The sequence below is a fragment of the Onychostoma macrolepis genome, chromosome 09 (genome assembly GCF_012432095.1).
Source record: "Onychostoma macrolepis isolate SWU-2019 chromosome 09, ASM1243209v1, whole genome shotgun sequence".
Taxonomy (NCBI): Eukaryota; Metazoa; Chordata; class Actinopteri; order Cypriniformes; family Cyprinidae; genus Onychostoma; species Onychostoma macrolepis.
Window position 1 is genome coordinate 23,998,446 of NC_081163.1, and position 21,128 is coordinate 24,019,573.

At 34.8% G+C, this 21,128-nt stretch overlaps 1 long non-coding RNA gene across 1 annotated transcript; it reads right to left on the reverse strand.

The window, feature by feature from the left end:
- Window positions 1–18,171: 18,171 nt before the first annotated feature.
- LOC131547420 (uncharacterized) lies at window positions 18,172–20,707 on the reverse strand. Its single transcript, XR_009272925.1, has 7 exons — window positions 20,318–20,707; window positions 20,159–20,224; window positions 19,993–20,037; window positions 19,801–19,901; window positions 19,479–19,634; window positions 19,261–19,353; window positions 18,172–19,169 (listed from the first exon to the last, which is right to left on the reverse strand). It is a non-coding gene; the product is annotated as an uncharacterized LOC131547420 (long non-coding RNA).
- Between the last annotated feature and the right edge of the window lie 421 nt (window positions 20,708–21,128).

Sequence of the window (21,128 nt, forward strand, 5' to 3'; positions counted from 1 at the left end):
TGTGTGACTCCGCGCCATTTTTTCATGAATGACTTTTGGGACTTCACCTTGTCCGTCCAACAAACATGTTTACTGTTAGCTGCTCTCACAGCAGCAAAAAAATTGCTAGTCAACCGCTGGAATCCTCCTCACACAATGAACAGACAAACCTGGACGGTGTATTTGTTGGACATTATCTTGATGGAACTCTCAACTTCTTGTATACATGGATCTAATGTGGAAACTGTAAATTCATGGCATTCAGCTTTTAATGTCGTGTCATCTTTTCTAAAATCTTTGCAAAAAAAATATGATATTGTTATTTATTTATATATTAATATAAATTATTTATTTTATTTTACTTTATTTATTTATTTTTTAAATCTACCAGGGGGTGGGTTCTAAATTTGTACAGCTGCTTTTTGTTTTATATTACTGTTCCCTGAAAAAAAATCAATAAACAGTTGTTAACAAAAATGAATGAATGAAAAAAAAAAACAAGAAAAAAAGTACTATACCAATAAAGGTGATGTGAATGAAGATCCACATCTAGAACTCACTAGAGCCTGTAAAACACAGATCTGTAACACATGGTTACTTTATTCATTCATTCATTTATGTTTCAGAAGCTATTTGTATTATCTACATATGAGAAAAATGAAATTAAGGATACATAAAAGCTAGAGAGAGATTTAATCCATCTGTTTGATTCATGCTTTCATTTGAGAGCGGATCTCAGTGTAAGGAATATTAATGCAGTCTTTGATGACTCTATAAATGGGAACGGTCCACAACACAAACCACAGATCATAAATTAATACTCGTAAAAACACCATGCACACGGACAGATTAGAAATTAAAAGGCTGCAGCTAACACAATACTTAATTTACACATTCTGCATAATAAAATTAAGACAATATCTCCACCAGCCAATCACTGGAGCCACCAGCAAAAGCTCCTAGAATATTTAATTGTGCTTACAGCTGTTTTGCAACTCATATGACTGTGAATTCAGCTAATAAATATTTCTCAAAAGCTACCGGTATTTCAAATAGATGAATTGTAGATGTAGATGTAAATGTAAAATTCAATTATTTTCTAATTAAGGCTTGCAGTGGGTTTGGGCTCTGACAAAGTGACATAAACTACCACATGTGAGAGTACTACAAATATGATGTCATAACCACAACACAACAAAATGCAATATTGCACAATGACAATACTAAAAAAGCATGAATTTATAGTTTTTTTTTCATTTGCATTCAGAGAAACACACACTTTACATTGACCAGAGTTGTTATTTATCAGAATCAGAAGCAGAAAGAGCTTTATTGCCAAGTATGCTTGTGCATACAAGGAATTAGCTTCCATACCAAGCTAATAGTATTTCAATCAAGTTAGATATTGGCTGGTCTCCAAAATGTAGATGATTTCAGGTTTTACTATCCTTGTGGGCACATTTCTCCCCATAATGTATGCCAACCCTTTATGGAAAGCTAATTTTAATTACAAACCCAAATCCCAACCTAAAATATTTCTTGTAAATTTATAAATGTTATCTGATTTTATTAGTTAATAGACCTCATTGTATTATTATAATCTTATATTTTTCCCAATTCAGAACAAATTAATATTGCCATGTTCAGCACTTCACATGCTTCATATTCAAAACAGTAAACCAGGTTGTCACTTTTATAAATTATGTCAAACGATATAATAAAATATTTTTACCTGTTTTTGTTTTTGTTGTTTCTCTGTTTATGAACTTGCCAAACTCCGCTACCTGTCATGTAAAATTCTTAGCAGAGTCTTCAAATTCTGACATCAAGGGATTTTTGTTGTTGAGTGGATTTGCTCTTCTGGCCCCATTTGAGTGTCTTAGAGTGTGTGTACTATCCTGATATATCCACCCGTGTGACAGTGATAAATGCTGAACATGGGACACATTAATGCAAGAGACCCTGGTCAATGTCAGCCTTTCTTCACTGTGTCAACTTAAACCAACAGGATCACACTGCAGGAAACGGTAATAGACCCAAAGGAGATGAGCCCCTACAGTACTACCCCCAGCTACACCATGTCAATGAACGGATGGGAAGTACCCATCCATACACTGAGAATTTATTTATTTTTGTTAAATAAATAAATAAATAAAGTTGAATGCAGTTTTAATTGGAAAATGCAAATGTCCAACATAATTTAAAGATTACTGCACAACAGAAAGAACAGCTGCATGAAACAATCTTATTAGCTGAATGTTTCTTTTTGATGTGTAGGCTTTTTCTTTTGCAGACAGAATACAGCTGTGTGATACTGCTAGCTATACTTGTCGAATACTTTTCAGATGTGTGGAAACCTAATGGTATTCTCTAAACGTGGCAATGATTTTACTAGATTCTCATTAGCTGACACGGCTGTGAAACATTTTTGTCATTTAAGAAATAAAATATATTTTATATAAAACTTATTAAATTTACAGTAGTCAGCTACTACTATAAGCAAGCTTTAAAGGGGTAGTTGATTGCAATTTCACTTTTTAACGTTAGTTAGTGTGTAATGTTGCTGTTTGAGCATAAACAACATCTGCAAAGTTGCAGCGCTGAAAGTTCAATGCAAACAGAGATATCGTCTTTTAAAATTCTGGAAGTTTAATGCCTGCAAAAATGGCTGGTAAGGGACTACAACTAACTACTTCCCGGGTCTATTACGTCAAGAACCCAGATAAACCCCGCCCTCGGGAACATGTAAGGAAGGGGGAGAGGCCATGCTGTACTGCTTTAGAGAAGAGGAAGAGAAAACTAGGGGTGCACGTAAAAATCTATTCATATATGAATCGCAATTCTGTCTTCTAACGATTCTAATGGATTCACAAGTTTTAAAATTAATGTTCTAAAACAGCCGTTCTTAATACTGTTCCTCGCGTTGTCCTGCTCTGCATCTCTCTCTCTCTCTCTCATTCAGATCGTCAGATCAGCTCCAACAAACTGTTCCAATTATACATTTTCACATAGCAATGAGAAGCGTTATACATGGACGCGTGTGCGGTTGCCGTACTGTATTAAAGCTTTAATCAGAATAAAACCGTGTATTAAAAGCTAACATAAGCAGTAGCATAATAACAGCGTATCTAAAAGTATGAGACAACAAACAAACAAACATACCATTAAGAGCCGTGCTTGCACAGGTTCTGCGTGATCCTCTTCACTAATATCCTCTGTGTCTCAATCGGGTTATATTATATTGTTTACAATAAAACCGGAGCACATGCCGCTGAGCTGAGGGGCGGGACATTTAGATGCACGTTCGGCAGTTTAGCGAATCACAACACACTGAGCCAGCTAACCAATCAGAGCCCATCACGTTTTCTGAGGGAGGGGCTTCAAAAAAAAAAACAGGAAATAATCGAGGCGTTTGTCAAAGAAGGGACAGAGTGGTGTGGAATAAAGGTAAATTATTTGAAAAATAATGCGTTTTTAAAAAAACAAAGCATGAACACATGTTAGACTGCACCCCATAAACACAATCAAGCCAAGAAAAAAAAACAGTAAACCACCCTTTTAAGACTGTAGTTTATTTATTTTTATTTTTTATTTTTTTGCTTATTATGGTTTTTTTACAGCACATTCAAGGTGCACACAGTATTTCCATTTTCACACAGTTCCCTTTCAGTCAGTCACTCTGACAGTAACGTCTCCATTCCCTCCTTCAGGGAACGAGGGTTACCTACGTAACCGAGTCGTTATCCCTCTTCTATTATTTTAATTAATCCAACTTGAACTGCTTAATGCAGACTGTGCTCAGATTTGGTTTTGAGGAGAACTTCAGTCTTACCAAAGGTTATCTGTATTTGCCTTTTGCTTTTTATTTGCAAATTACCATTAAAGGGGTCATTCCATAGATTTGTTTCTTTTAATATGTTTGTTGAGCTTCACTTTTAATGTTAAGGTCTTTTTTACATCTCCATTGCAATAAAAAAAACTCTCTCAGAGTTGGACATACAGATCTGAGGAGGTGCCAGTGGTGTCAAGGGTCAAACCATACAAACCACTTCCGAATCTCAAATGAGTCAGTTCATGAGTATTTGCATACAGGGACAAGCTCACCACATTTCCCCATATCAAAAGAGACTTTTTCTTTAGTGATTACATTTAAAATGAAGAAATATAGACTCTTAAAATCTGCACAACTTCATAGTGTTTAATATTGTGTCTATGGTACAAATGTTTGTATGTGTGTTTGTGATTGCGTGTGGTCCAGGTATTCTATGAAGAGTCCTCATATAGTAAAACACACACACACACACACACGCGCATGCACACACACAAAAATGTAAAACATTTTTGCTTCATGTCTGTGTGATACTGCTGTGTGTCTTAAACGTAATACTTATAATATTCTTACATTCAAACAGTGTTGTTATTGTTAAACGTACCCAACTAGAGGACATTAGGTTAAATTATGCATTTTATTTATTTATTTATTTATTTTTTGCATGGGTTTATGTTAGTTCATTCTAAATTTCATCTCACTCTTGCCCATTGGATTTGCTGATATATTCCTGACTGTGCCATCCAGTTTGGCATGAACAGAACATGAACATGCCCTGAACAGACTTTTTGTATCATAACTGCAAGAATAATATGGTCTCTTTGCTCAAACTAATGCATTTTTCCATCAGTTTTTGGCATTTAGATTTTTCCATCAAATGCTGAAATGAAATATAGCATGTAAACCTCTCTGTGACTGGACAAAGCAGATTAACATTTAATGAAGAATGCGCTGTTCGGTTTCCGCTTGTTTTTGTTGCTAAGCTAGGCATTATGTTTCACCAACATTATAACAATGCATCGTTTCCCCTTATATAGTTTTAGTATTGCAGTGTGAGGTTGATTCACAAGCCAGGGTTAAAAGCTGTGCTAACCTCATCTGTGAATTGCACATGTGAAACGTTGCTATACCCAGAGTTAAAAGCGTGGTTTAAAAGACAGTATCCTGGGACAGTGTGAAAAGCCCAATAAAATGTACCCTCTCCCGTCACCCTCCTCTGCCATCCACCAGCTTCAACCTCACCCACCTCCATTCAATTATAACATGCAGGAAACATTTTGGCAGGCAAAAATTTTTGTGTTTCTCAGCCTGTAAGAAAATAAAAGAAAAGAAAGAAAAGAAAAGAAAAGGTTTGTGTATATCATTCTTTTTTTCCGATTAATTTGCATGATTTTTTATAACCAAAGCAACCACATGGTAGTGTGCAGAGACTTGTTATTCTAAGCTTTATAAGTATTTATTCTGGAAAGATTACACATATATGAAGCATTTTATATAACTTTTTTTTTTTTTTAATTTAAACAAACAGGCTAACCATTAAAACAATTAAACTGTGTGTGCATTGTGTTCTTATACTGTAATTATTACAAATGTGGAAGATGCAAGTCTATTATAATATTATATTTTAATAATTGTACAATAATTTTAGTAACTGGTTAAACAGTCAGTCTTATAAGTCACCCTGTGTTACAAGAGTCCATAGTCTAAATTATTATTATTATTATTCATAATTCCATGACATTTTCTGAAGACTCCCAAGCATGAGTTCAGTTCATCTGCTGTGTGATAGCAGTGAGCCCTGGTATCTGTTCTTCATTTTATTTATTTGTGAATGTTAAGAGGTCATGCAATCATATATATATATATATATATATATATATATATATATATATATATATATATATATATATATATTTTATTATTATTATTATTATTATTATTTTTTTTTTTTTTGCATACTGTAGTTTAAAATAGGCATTGTTGTAGCAGGAGTTTAAGCAAATCTCTTAAAACCAATTTAGGAAACATCTACACATTTTTTGAAATTATATAAAATTAAATATAAAATTGCATGATTATTCATCCATAAATTACAGAGCTTAATGATTTGTTGCTGTAATAGCTAGGAACACCAAAGATATCAACAAGCAAAAATGACAGTTTCTTCCAAAAGAGATCACATAAAATATAATTTTATCTTATAGACTATTTTAATAATGTGTTTTTCCCCTCTGCTTGTTCCAATTCAGCATTTTAGCCAAAATGTAAGAAGTTTGTCCAGTTGTGTACATTTTAACGATCATGCTGATATGTGAACAAAGGATACTCCTAAATACAATACTAAATCATCAAAAATGACATTGAGCATAAAATGGAGTTCTTGGAATTTCATATTAGACATGTCTGATCAAATCTGATCTGTGATGTTCTGTCATATAAATTGAGAACCACCAGATGATCGACAGATTTTTGACCTTGTGACATTCTGGTAATCCTACAGGAGATGATGTCATTCACACTGACAGAAAGCATTTTCCTGCTTTTTGCATGTGTGTGGGTATTTGATTGACAGCAACACTGAATTGATTGTTTGAGAGTTTTCTCCACTGGTTTCAGAAGCCTTGATTGATTAACAAGAAAACTTGCAGTTGCACAAGTCCTTCAGGAATGGGTCTCTTCGCTATGGCATTTATCGACAGAATACCAATAAGACATGTGGGGCTAGTTTTCCCTAGCTGCACCTAACACTGCTTAAAACACTGTGCAATTACTAGATTTAAATGTTAAGAATTGATTACAGTATGCTGTACTTCCCTTTTAATGTAGCGGAACTCTGCTATGGATGTCTCTTTGTCCTTTCATCTGGAAGATTTTGGTCACCTAAAATCCTTTGTTCTATAATCAGAAGGCAGATGTTTACCTGTACACCTGCCAGTGCAGCAGGTATGAGTGGGCTGTGGGTTGCGGCATGTTATTAAGAGTGTTATGTGAGATCGATTCTGTGTTTTAGAAGTCGAGTCACTCACTGAAGGCCAGTCAGGGGACAATATCAGCGTAGGATGCTCATGCATGATGTGAAATAGGCAAACAAAGAAAAAGTTATTTCAATTCAGCTCAGTTTTGTTTTTTTTTGTTTTTTTTTCCATCAAAGGTCAAGCATTGTCAAAATTATCAGCATATTGACCTTTTTAATCATTCTGGAAACATCCAGATCATGTGCTCTTGCTCTGGGATGTTATCCCAATGAAGGGGTTAAAACTCTTGTTCTCTGCATGTTTAAGTCTTATTCATGTGGCAGTGTAAAGTCTGTTTAAGTCAGAATTTGTGGCACAAATTTTCATGCTCCATGACACACACAAAAAAGTAAAACAAAATATGAATAAATAAATTAATTAAAAAGTAAAAATAATTAAATATCTTAAATATCATTATGGTTCTGATGATCCTAACAATGTTATAGGTAAATTTAGGCCATGTCAATTTCAGTTAAATATATTCAAATAATATAAACTGAAAATAATTTTAATGTAACAATAAATGCATGAAGATTTCCATGGCTCAGCAGTTTAATTACATAATTCAATGTTCTAAAAAAAAAAAAAAAATTGGAGAAAACAAAACTGACACAAAAAGACCCACTGAGCGAATCAGGCATTCCTCAAAAATAAAACCTATTCACAGAACATAATTCTAATTATGTATTATTCTAATTAAGTATTCTAATATTTGAATGGGAGTACACATTATCAGCTCTGTGTATCAGTGTGACATATAAAGATTTAAATATTTATATGGTGCTGTTTCGAATAGCAAGAAAAAAGATGGATGCTGATATTTCGGAATAAAACAATGCATTGTTATTAAAGGGCGGTCTCTAAACATTCATGCCAATGAAGGGAAAGGCATAGAACTACAGTCTAAACAGCAAAACAAATTTTCTGTACTGAATGACTGTAATCATACAATCGGTCAAATGTCTTTCATTGAAAAGTTTATTCATATATTGAGTTATTATTTGTCATAAGATATGTAATATAATTTGTCTAACTCTCGCATGCTCTTTAAGACATTTTCCTCGCTCCTTTGTCCTCCTCCTCCCCCTCCTTCATCAACTCTAACAGCTGACGACTTTGCCACGTTCTTCATTAATAAAATTAAAACCATCAGTGCACAATTTTCCACAGCACAATCTGTCAAGCACATCTTACCAGCAAACATACACTCGTTCACATCCTTCTCTTCACTCTCTGAGGCAGAAGTCTCCAAACTCATCCTTTCTAATCATCCTACTACTTGTCCGCTTGATCCTATTCCATCTCAATCTCCTTCAAGCCATTTCTCCTGCAGTTGTACCTGCACTCACTCACATCATTAACACATCCCTTCACACTGGTGTTTTTCCCTCAGCATTTAGACAGGCTCGTGTATCCCCACTACTTCAGAAACCCACCTTTAACCCATCCCTTTTAGAGAACTACAGACTGGTTTCCCTTCTTCCTTTCATTGCAAAAACTGCTGTGTTCAACCAAGTCGCTGCCTTTCTCACACAGAATAACCTCCTGGACAGCAACCAGTCTGGTTTCAGAAGTGGACATTCACCCGAGACTGCCTTGCTCTCAGTTGTTGAAGCCCTAAGACTGACAAGAGCAGATTCCAAATCTTCAATACTTATCTTGCTGGATCTGTCCGCTGCTATTAACACGGTTAACCACCAGATCCTCCTGTCAACCCTATTGGTAAAGGGCATCTCAGGAACCGCACTCCAGTGGTTTGAGTCTTACCTCTCAGATAGGTCCTTCAAGGTATCTTGGAGAGGTGAGGTCGCAACATTTAACTACTGGGATGCCTCAGGGCTCAGTTATTGGACCACTTCTCTTCTCTGTCTACATGGCATCACTAGGTTCTGTCATTCAGAAACATGGCTTTTCATATCACTGCTATGCTGATGACACTCAACTCTATCTCTCATTCCATCCTGATGATCTGACGATAGCTGCTCGCATCTCAGCTTGTCTAACAGACATTTCTTGCTGGATGAAGCACCATCACCTTCAACTCAACCTTGACAGAACTGCTTGTGGTTCCTTCAAACCAATCGTATCATCACAATTTCGCCATCCAGTTAGGCACATCAACCATAACTCCTTCAAAAACATCCAGAAACCTTGGAGTTGTGATTGATGATCAGCTGACTTTCTCAGACCACATTGCTAAAACTGCCCGGTCCTGCAGATTTGCTTTATTCAACATCAATAAGATCAGGCCCTTTCTTTCGGAACATACTTCACAACTCCTTGTTCAAGCTCTTGTTCTGTCCAGGCTGGACTATTGCAATGCTCTCTTGGCAGGTCTTCCAGCCAGTTCTATCAAACCTTTACAATTAATCCAGAACGCGGCAGCAAGATACATTTTTAATGAGCCAAAAAGAATGCACGTCACACCTCTGTTTATCAATTTGCACTAGCTACCAGTAGCTGCTCACATAAAATTCAAGGCATTAATGTTTGCCTACAAAACCAACACTTGCTCCGCACCCCTTTACCTAAATTCATTAATTCAGACTTATGTGTCCTCTAGAAGCTTGCGTTCTGCAAGTGAATGCCACTTTATTGTGCCATCCCAAAGAGGCTCAAAATCACTTTCACGGACTTTTAAATTAAATGTTCCCTCCTGGTGGAATGACCTGCCCAACTCAATCCGAGCAGCTGAGTCCTTAGCCATCTTCAAGAGTCAGCTAAAAACACATATCTTCCATCTTTATTTGACCTTCTAACTCTAGCACTCTTTATTCTAATTATATTCTCAAAAAAAAAAAAACAGTTCCTTTTTATACTTGCACTCTATTCATTTACTGCTTGTTTTCTTAAAAAAACAAAACAACTAACACTAGCTTTACTAATCTTTTTGTATTCTGTCTGTTTTCTTTTTATTTATTGTACAATCAACAAAAGCAAAAAAAAAAAAGGCCTCTAACACTAGCTTGCTCGGTTTTTTTTTTTATTCTATCTTTTTAATTTATTTATTATATAATTTAAAATAACCTTGCTACGTGTACTGCGTTAAGATAACTGAGACTTGTTATAGCACTTGCATATCATTGCTCTTTTGTTGATTTTGATTGCTTCCATTGTCCTCATTTGTGAGATGCTTTGGATAAAAGTGTCTGCTAAATGACTAAATGTAATGTAAATGTAAAAACTATATGTCTATCTAGAATATATACAGAGTTCTGGCATGAAACTCTAGATGGGGTAGTCCGATGGTCTAACTCAATCTGACCTAATGACATCATTATCACATGACACGGCTGATTGGTTCTCTCCTGTATCTGTAGCCTATGAGCTCGCTGTTCAACATTCAAATATATGACTAGTGCTTAATGTAGCAGTTTGCAGCGTGCTCCACCAGTATAGGTCTGCTACGCGGTGATTCATGCATGCTACAGTCATGGCCAAAAATATCGGCACCCTTGGTAAATATGATCAAAGAAGGCTGTGAAAATTAATCTGCATTGTTAATCCTTTTGATCTTTTATTTAAAAAAATCACAAAAATCTAACCTTTCATTGGATAAGAATTCAAAATGGGGGGAAATATCATTATGAAATAAGTGTTTTTCTCAAATACACGTTGGACACAATTATTGGCACCCCTAGAAATTCATATTCCCATTCATATTCACAATTTTTGGCACTCCAGAGTGATTATGAACATGAAATTATCCAGCCATGGCTTCCTGTTTCACAGAAATATAAATAGGAGGGAAAACAAAGCCCAAATTCCCTTAATCATCCATCACAATGAGAAAAACCAAAGAATATGTTTCTGATGTGCAGCAAAAGATAATTGAGCTTCACAAATTAGTGAAGTGGCTTTAAGAAAAGAGCTAGAGCAGTGAAAATTCCCATTTCCACTATCAGGGCAATAATTAGGAATTTCCAATCAACATAAAATGTTACGAAACTGCCTGGAAGAGGACGTGTGTCTATATCATCCTAATGCATGGTGAGAAGGAGAGTTTGAGTGGCTAAAGACTCTCCAAGGACCACAGCTGGAGAATTGCAGAAAGTAGTTGAGTCTCGGGGTCAGAAAACATTAAAAAAAAATTGTCAAACAGCACCTATATCACCGCATGTTGTTTGGGAGGGTTTCAAGAAAAATTCTCCTAGCTCATCCAACAACAAACTCCAGCATATTCAGTTATCAGACACGACTGGGACTTCAAATGGGACTGGCTTCTATGGCCAGCTGAAATTAAAAAATGAGCTTTTTAGCAGCAAACACTCAAGATGGGTTTGGTGAACACAGGGATAAAAAGTACCCCATGTGTACAATGAAATATACTGCTGTATTTTTGATGTTGTAGGCTTATATTTCTTCTGGAGGTCCTGGACATCTTGTTTAGACACATGGCATCATGAATTCTATCAAATACCAACAGATAGAAAATCAGTGGGGTGAACTAAAGAGAAGAAGCACTAACATGGAGCTGGGTCTGGAGTGATTCTGGATGAAGGAATGGTCTCTGATCTCTTGTCAGGTGTTCTCTAATCTCATCAGGCATTATAGGAGAAAATTTTGAGCTGTTAAACTGGCAAATGGAGGTTTCAAAAAGTATTGAATAAAAGGGTGCCGTTAATTGTGGCCAATGTGTAGAGAAAAACATTTATTTCATAATGATATTTCCCCCCATTTTAAATTCTTATTATCCAATGAAAGGTTATATTTTTTTGTGAATTTTTAAAATATAAGATCAAAAGGATTAACAATGCAGATTAATTTTCACGGCCTTCTTTGATCATATTTACCAAGGGTGCCGATATTTTTGGCCATGACTGTATACAGGGGTTATTTCATGTATGTTATATTTGCAGCAGCATTTGTTGCATGCTCACAGCAGCATTGTGGACTTATTGGCAGTAGCAAGTCTCGGTACTTGCTCTGCCGCAGCAGCGTAGCAGCGTAGCAGATCTATTCCGCCAAGACCAAATACATTAACATTGTCATGTACATTACCATGCCAAGCCCTCCGAGAGTTGTCATGACAGAATGTATTTAATCTGAATTTAATTTTCTAAAAATTGATTTGATTATTTTTCTCTTTATCACCGTGAAGTAAACAAACTGTATTGTTTAAATAAATAAATACAAATTTCCATAGATATAAAGGTGATTTGACTTTACTCTTTGTTTCATAAGATCAGTTTTACAAACAACCACAGTGGTGTTTCATCTAATATGAATAAAAGAGACAAGTCTGTTTTTCAGACAGTCTGAAAAACTGTTCAGTTCCTCTGTCAAATAGATTGGATCTGTGCTCAATGAAGAAAATAAATTGAAATGCAGATTGAGAATGTCCAGTCTACAATACAGTTAATCTAGTGAGACACTGGCTGTTCGTGACTCGTGAAAAATGGACAGCCATGTGTCCAGAAAAAAATAAAAAAAAGAGAGAGAGGGAGACAAGTGGAGACAATGAAAATAGATGTCCTACAGGGAATGAGATGACAAGTGTCTAGTGTGTCAGCAGCATTGTGAAACGTGTGGATGTGTGACTGCTTGAGGTGTCAGGATTGTTATATACTCCTGTGAAGAGGGTATGTCCACTTGAGCCACTCTCCTGTCCTGGGTATCATAGTGCATAAATGGTGTCAAACACCGTCTGTCCACAGGCAAGTACCTTGAAAGGCTTACTTTAGAAAGATATCAAACTACTTTTTTTTTTTTTAGTCTGTCAGCCTGTGGCCAGCTGTCACTGTGTCAGGTGACTGTGTCTGTGGACTACAGGAATTTAGCAAGGTCTCTCATAGATCCTAGACATATGTTTCCTGTAAAGTTGCAGACTGGCACTATTGCGTAATCCCAGTAAATAAATAAATAAGAACAAACTTAGCCAAGATATAATTCAAAAAGATGCAAAATATATTTTGTAAACAGTGCAGTTTAACCACATTTTATTAAAAGCTTAAAATGTCACAATGTATTCCAAAATGTGCTCAAGGGGCAAGAAAAAAAGTATTAATAAACGTAAATACAACATAAATATATTTACATTGACGATATATAAAAATTACCAAATTATATATAAATGTCAGTTAATAAAAATTTATTGAAAAATAAGCTGGAAGAAGGTGATGTGTTAGATATGCACAAACCACATTGCTCAATCTGTTATATATAATAACTTCAAGAGCTGTCTCTGTAAAAGTGTGCATAGAAGGTGGGATCCAAATTTCCTCCTTTAACCCCAGTGAATAAAACAGAAATACAGTTGGGGGATACAGTGTTTCACACATTATGTATGTACTGGCTGTGTAATAACAGCAACGAGTTTGGGCATAATCAATCAAGTCATGATAGAAACATTTCCCAGTCCAAAAATAATTAGAGCCATAGCTTCAAATCAATAAGGTGTATTCTGGAGAGATAGCCAGTGGTCATTTATTTCCACAGCTCTCACTGGACACAAAAACTCTTATTTGTTAGAGAGACCACCATGAGAGACCTCAGCTGGAAAAACTATCTAAATATAACGAACAGCAAAATGCACCTGTGAGCCCTAATAAAAAAAATGCTTATCAAAAACAATATAATTTAATTTGGGCCCTGTTTTTTTCTTCTCTTTTTTTCAGTCCTCTAATATACCAGCTGGAAATTCTTAACAAGCAAAAAGAAAGCAGAAATATGTTTCTTGCTCTCAAATATCATGGCCTTCTTTTAGAAGAGTTTTGCTATATCACAGAAGTGAATAAAATCAAACTCAAATATGAATGCAATAGGCTGATAAATGTTTGGGGTCAGTGAGATTGATTGATTGATTTTTATTAATATATTATAATTTTTATTTTGCAAATATGCATTAAATTGATCAAAAGTACAAAAAGTATTTTTACTTGAAAGAGTTACTTAAGCAAAGATTAATGTGAAACTAAAATGGCTGTTGAATTTTCATTTTGGCAAATGCAGGAAATGTGTTTAAAAAGCTATTAAAATAGTAAAAAGTGTATTTTAAAAATGTAACAATATTTCATAATGTCTTACTGTTTGTGTATTTATAAAATTATAATTGAGGCAATTGTTACTGTTATGTCTCACAATGTTATTGTATTATTATATTATAAAAATGTATACAATTTAAGCATACTAACTACTGTAATATCTGAGGACAGAACATTGCATTAAAATGAAATGAATTAAAATGAATAAAAATAAATAAATAAATAAACAAGGAACTGCTTTTTTCATTCCATATAATTACATTCTATTAAAGAGTGTATTTATAAACTAAACTATGTAGCTACAATGTATTAAAATTTGTACTAAAGAGTGTATTTGAACTGAAGTTAATTATTGTTTGGGGTGTTTTTTTGTTGTTTTTTCTGTATGTTATCATGTCATTTAAGATAACTGACACACAGTTTAATTTCTGTTTGTGTAATTCGATTTATCCTGCTGTAATATTGAAAGGAAAGGATGAACTACGGAAACAGTATTCATGAGATAATCTATCCCTGAGGCGACACTTATTTTTACAATACAAGCTTAATCCTGCTCTCACAGAGATCCTGAGAGGCTTTCAGATGTGAGGCTGCATAATCTCAGATTATTATTTTTTGCCACAGAGGAAAAAAAAAAAAAACTACACTCTGTAGAGGATGAACAGTATAATATTGGATAAAATATAGCATATATAATTCATACAGCATTCTGTTCAGTGTAAGCAGCTCATCACTGCTATACAGGCTTCTGTTCTGTCAAAGGGTGCGTCTCAATCAGCTCCCTAGCTCGGTAGTCAGGGCACTGATCAGGAAGTCAGACATTACAAGGGCTGTCTTAATCACGAACTGAAACGTTTGCTCTAAAAATTGTTTACGATGCACTGCAAAAACGATGCTCCCTTAACAGAAATTCTGAAGAATAAATTGCATAAGCAAGCTCAATTAACATCATGACATGCACCAAAATATTTGAAAAGACAAACCGTTATTTACAACGCAAGTATGTAGTCATGTTGCCAGAAATTCAGCAGTGTCAGTGTCCCAATGTGCAGTGAACCAGAGTCCTAACCAGTGCCTAAATCCATGTATAGGATGCACTGATTTATGTCCTAGGGAGCTAGGAAGCTGATTGTGACGCAACCACACTTACAAGCTGACGAAATGACTGCATTTATTGACATTTTAACAAATTAGCTGTAATCTCGTGAATGTAATTTAACAGTGGTCTTTTAAATTGTATCACTTGTCACCGATTCACTATCTAACAAACAGTGTGTGTGATGACTGAATTAACCAAGAGACCTTCCTAGATAGAAGCTAACCAGATTGTCTACCATTCATTGAAATTAGGTGTTCTAATGCAGATCAGTCTTGTAGTAAATGTTACTAACTTTAACACCAAATGTAATCAAAGAAGATGTTAATTAATGCCAATGACCAGTGGCGCCTGCAGATGTACGACTATATGCACAAACAACAAAGTGCAGATGTATGTACAATGTACTGTAAGAAATTCATTTGACAGTGTAGACATTGATAACAATAGGAATTTTCTGAGAGTGCTTAACTTTGTGCTAGACTATAGTCAGTGATATTGTGATAATGTAAATATTACTTCTGTTATAGAATTTATTCGCTGTTTGAAATTAAACAAAATGAAACAAAATAATGACATTATTAGCCTTATACCCTGGAGTTGGTTCACCCTCCATCTACGCTGAATCATCTGAAGTGGTTTCTGAGTCAGTAAAACAAATAAGTACACAGAGACCAAACTGTGCTGGATGAAGTGGACAATCAACTACAAACAACTGAAACAAAAGACTACATTTTGAAAGTGAACTTTAAAAAATTCAGGTGAGTCCTGTGATTAAGTGGCTAATCACACTGAAACAGTTTTTGTGTCCATCAGTGCTGTTTTTCATTTGTTTTCCATTCCTTTGCTTTGTGCCATTTTCAGGGTTAAAACATCATCAGCTTTAATTTGTCTAAAGGAAGACAAGCAGACATTTCTAAAATATGGTAATGCAACGCAGTGTCTCATTCCTTTCTCGCAACACACAGAGAGCTTCCTGAATACAAAGAAGATGATGCAGGTGCAGTTTTAAGCCCTTTTTTTTAATGAATAAAGGTGTCTTAGTAATATAAAACAAACTTTTAATGCAGGGACACTTTTATGCCGGCGTGCTGAATGACATCACACAACTGCCACAGCCAGTAGAACTGGCATGTTTTTACACGTGCTTTAGACATCAGCCCATGCTTAAGTCTTCACATAGTGTCAGCAACTGTTGCAGCATCTCATTCCTTTATCAGGAAACCAGGTTACATATGTAACCCTAAAATGACATGTCGCTGCTTCCATTTTTTGCTACTTTAAAGGGGTCCTATTTTGCCCTTTTAAGAAGTCTTGATTTGGTTTTCTGGATGCAATAGAATAGGATTTCATGCTTGAGTGTTCTAAAAAAAAACAAAACATTATTTTTCACATATTTACATTTGCAGCTCCTTTTTTACCAGTCTGTCTCAAACACCCTGTTTAGTTCCTGTTTGGATGAAACCCCTTCTTCTGAAACACAAAATGTGCTCTGTGTATTGTGATTGGTGTGAGTGTGTTAGAGTGTGTTCTGGAAATGTCACGCCCCTGATTTAGACCCTGAGAATGTTTACATAGAAGAGAATCATGCAAAACTTTTGCAAGCACAGATTTTAGAGGACATATCAGAGTGGTGTTTTTTTTATTTTATTTTATTTTTTTTTTTTTATAACAGTATTACATAAGTGAAACTGTTATACAGCTGCAGGAGAAGCTTTTGAGCGTTGCTGGCATGTACTCTCTTACACTTCTGGAAGCTGTCCTCTGTAAAATGTACATCACACAGATAAATGTTATAATGTTCAGAAACAGTGTTAAAAATAAGTTTGTCTGTTTTAGGAAGGCCAAAAAAGTAGTTTTGGCACCGTGATAGAAAAAAAAAAAAGTTTTTCTTCATGATGGCGACAACATGCTACTAAAGTAGCTGTTCTTCTTCATCTTCTCTAGTGCAGCTCAACCAGGCCTCACCCCCTTTTTTTCTGGGGGTGGGAATTATTTAAATAAGAGACAGTGTGACTTCACAATATCAGGAAGAAGATCTACCTGAACCATTAAGGTACCAATTTTAGGGGTAAAAAAGGTACAACAGTGTACCTTTTGAAAAGGTATCGCCCCAGTGGCAGCTTACCTTTTTATTTATTCCTGAGAGTGTTTAACATATGACATCAACATGCAAACATAGTTGATCACATAGAGTGGGCTGTTATGCTATTTTCCAAAAAAAAAAAAACAAACAAACCAACACACCCTACTACAATATTAACATATATAATTATATTATTTATATTTACCTAGATATATCATCTAAAGCAATTACAAGAAGTTTCAAAACAAGAAACAAACTATTTCTGAACATATACTGTATAATGAAGTCAAAGATCATACTTTTAAAGGTGAATTATTCCAATATGCAGGATACTTATATCTAAATGCCTTTTATGATATGTAGAAGAATATAATATCAAATATTGACACAAATAATTAGGATAGTTAAAATGTATACATTCAAAGATAAATTGCAACCACTGAATTTGCCTTCTGATATTGAGTGGAAACTATTATCATACATCATACGTAAATCATGCATAATGCAATGGTGTGTATCATATGCACATCCAATGACAAATCTACACAATTTATTATAGGCTGTAGTTGTCAGTCCTGTGTCGTGTGTTTCCCGCCCTCTTGTGTCCTATGGTCTTTTTCCTGTCCTTGTTTAGTTTGATTATGATTTTGTTCAGCTGTGTGTTTAATTATCCTGTGTATTTAGTTCCTGCCCTGTTTAGTTCATTTTCGTCTGGTCCACTCGTTACGTTCCTTGTGTTTCTGCACTCAAAAAAATAGCACTTTGGTTGAACATGATTTAATCGTGGACAGTGGTTCCACGTGATTACACATTATCTTAATGTATGATGTTAAACCAGCTTGAAATATTTGTGTTCATTTAACAGATGACATTCACTAAACATGATTTAAATACTTATTTTTAACTTGAATTAATGGTTTTTATTGAACTTCAATTAATCATGCTATCTTAAATTTAATCCTTGATGTTAAGCCGATATGTTTACATCACTTCTAATGAATCCCATTTAGTCAAGCTACTACTATGTTATAAAATAATGAATATCACCCGTTTTTTCCCCATAATTCAATGACTACGGAGGCAGCAAATATGTAATAAATTATTTTTACTACTTTCAAAAACATTTCAAACACTTAACACATTAAACCTGAATTTAACAATTTATATAAAACAAATGTGTACAGAAATGTTTTCCTTTACAATGCAAAGTGAAACAAACAGGTTTACATTCCTACATGTACAACCCATTAATAAAAAATAAAAAAAGCAAAGTGTGTTTACTTTTAATGCATTTCACAAAAAGAAAGTAACCTGCAATTCCAAAGAAAAAAAATAATATTATGTTTGGGTTATGTTTGTTCATCAGGCCTCCACTGAAGTGCAAAACTTTATCAAACTGCCTGTGTCCATCAAGCTGTCTGTAAATGTATTCTAATTCCAAAATGTGCCTGGATAATTTTTGTAAAGGAAAAGCAAACACAATGTGTGCCATGTGGAACATCTTTGAAAACTATTTAAAATACATTGTCATTCAAACCTCTTTCCTTGAAGAACAGTCAGAAGCCATTAAAACCGTCATTGAAAAAAGTGTTTAAAAGGACAAGTTTGACAAAAAAAAAAAAAATAATTAAAATAGTCACCATTAACTAACCCATGAGTCATTGAAACCCTTGATGGTTTTCCTTGACCTTCTTTGGGTGAGTTAAGGATAAATGTAATTTTTAAGGAAACTATTCCTCTTCACATATGCCTTGATGTACAAAAAAAAAAAAAAATCAAATCAATAAAGGCATTAAAAATGTGTGAACATGAACATGTTTTGACTATTTGACAAAAAACAGTTTCAAGGTAAAGATCAGTCTGTTCATCAGTCCTTTAATGAGGTGTAAAAAGCTTGGTCTTGAGGGCTTGAACTTTGGTGGAGAGTTTGTGTCCATCAAGCTCCAGGAACACTTTTTGCAGGAGTTCAAAGGTGTATCGAAACTCCTTCGGATAACTAAGATTTAGGGCATAAATAAGCCCAACCAGCAATGCAACACCATTAGCTACATTACCAAGCCCTTCTAGTGCTGTAACTCCTTCAAGAACTACTCCAACATCCGCAGGTTCATCACCAACTTCACATCTGATGACAAAAACACCCATCACCATTTCTTTGAGTGCAGCTTCAAAAATCTACATCCTATAAACAGAAACAAAGTACATTAATACTAATGTACTATAAAATGTATTGTTATACACAAAATATTGTCAGAATATTCAGGCAATAACACCATGTACTCCTTGATGAGATTGTCAGGATCCTCATTTAGGTAGACAAACAGGGCTTTGAGGACACACTCCCTCTTAACATTAATGCAGGCACACTAGGGAAAATAAAGAAAATTAGCAACATGTACCAATCAACTAATACATTTTCAAGTCACACAAATCATAAGTGAGAAACAAATGATTAGTTTATCTAGAAAAACAATTTTCGCAGTTATCATACCTGTGTAAGTGGCACAAGAAGTTTCCTTATCCTTTGTCCCGGAGCTCCACCTCTCTTGGCAAAGATCCTCAGAAGACTTGGAGTGTGTTCATCCAGCTTTGAGAAGAATTTTGAAATTAAGGCAACAGTTGTTACCCGTACAAATTCAGCACAAACCTAAAACACAAAGAGAAAAACACCAAAACTTTAAATGTATGCCCAAAAAAGCTAGCCTATGTGTTCTAACTTGCTTATATGGTGTAATGATTCTATTTGACTTATTGGCATTTTAATACATTTAATTTTATGTAAAATCCCACTTAAAGACATTAGGGTGAATTACCTAATTTTCTTGGAACAAAGCCGGCCATCTGCTCATAAAGTCAGCAATAAGTGGAGATTCTTTGACAACCGCTTGTCTTCTCGTGGATAAAATCGTGGATTCTGTCATAAATTCATCCGTATCAGTCGACATAATAAAACAGTTGGCAAAATTGTTTCTAATTAGACTGATGCAAATGGACGAAAAAGTTACCCGTTTGTTTGCCGTTTAATTCAGTTGATGGCGCGGTCATCTCGGCTTAAAATAGTGCAATCAGGCCATAAATACATAACGTTCAACCAATATAATAAAACTGTTGGCTAATATTTTTTCTAATAACACTGATGCAAATGAATAGATGAGTTAAGTTAACAGTTACCTGTTCGTGTGCTGTTTAATACAGTTTATGGCGCGGCCATCTCATTTAGGCTTACAATCGTGCATTCTGTCATAATAACACATTAGTATCAACCGACATCATAAAACAGTTTGATAATATTGTTTCTAATAACAGGGATGAAAATGGATGAACACGTACCTGTTTGTTTTAAGCTTAATTGCGTGGCGATCTATTTCAGACATGCGCAGCATTAACGCATTTTATGAATGTTGCCGCCAGGATATGCAAATTGCGTAACAACAAATTTCCGCTTCCTTTAGGTTGAGAATGTCGTTTGTTTTCAGGCTGTTTTGACATTCAGTCCGGCTGACTTTATAAAAACACACATTTTATATGTGCGATTGACTTTTACTAAACATTATTTGTATCAGTCTGATTTATTATCTACATTTCTTCTTCTTTTTCTTCTTCCATGGATTTACTGGCGGGTCGCATACCAACTTTTTCGGTGCATACCGCCCTCCTGTGCTGAATGTGCTGAGTGTGAAGTGATAGGTGTATATTGTAATGTCAATATTCTATTTTTAAGTCCACTATTCTTAATGAATTGTATGTAATACAAATGTATAGTTATGTAATTCTCTTCTAGTTTCTTCTCTCAAAATAAAAGTTTTAAAATTAGTAAGTATGAATAATTTTATGTGCTTTATTTTTCAAAACTTAGAAAGTAGACATTAAACCAAATAAATATGAACAACAGTAAAGGCCTTATTTGTTTTTTAAATAAATTTTTCATTTATGTTGCTTTGCACTAAATGTGCACAATAAATGTTGATTATTAAACTCCACATTAGCTTTATTTTGTCACTAGACATACTAATAGGCTAGTGTGTGCTTCATTCGACACAAACCAAATACCCTTTAAATGGATATAATGCATTGTCTTTCAGGTAACAGCAATTTAAGACAAATAACAAACCTAAAAACACCAATAACCATTTAATTGCAC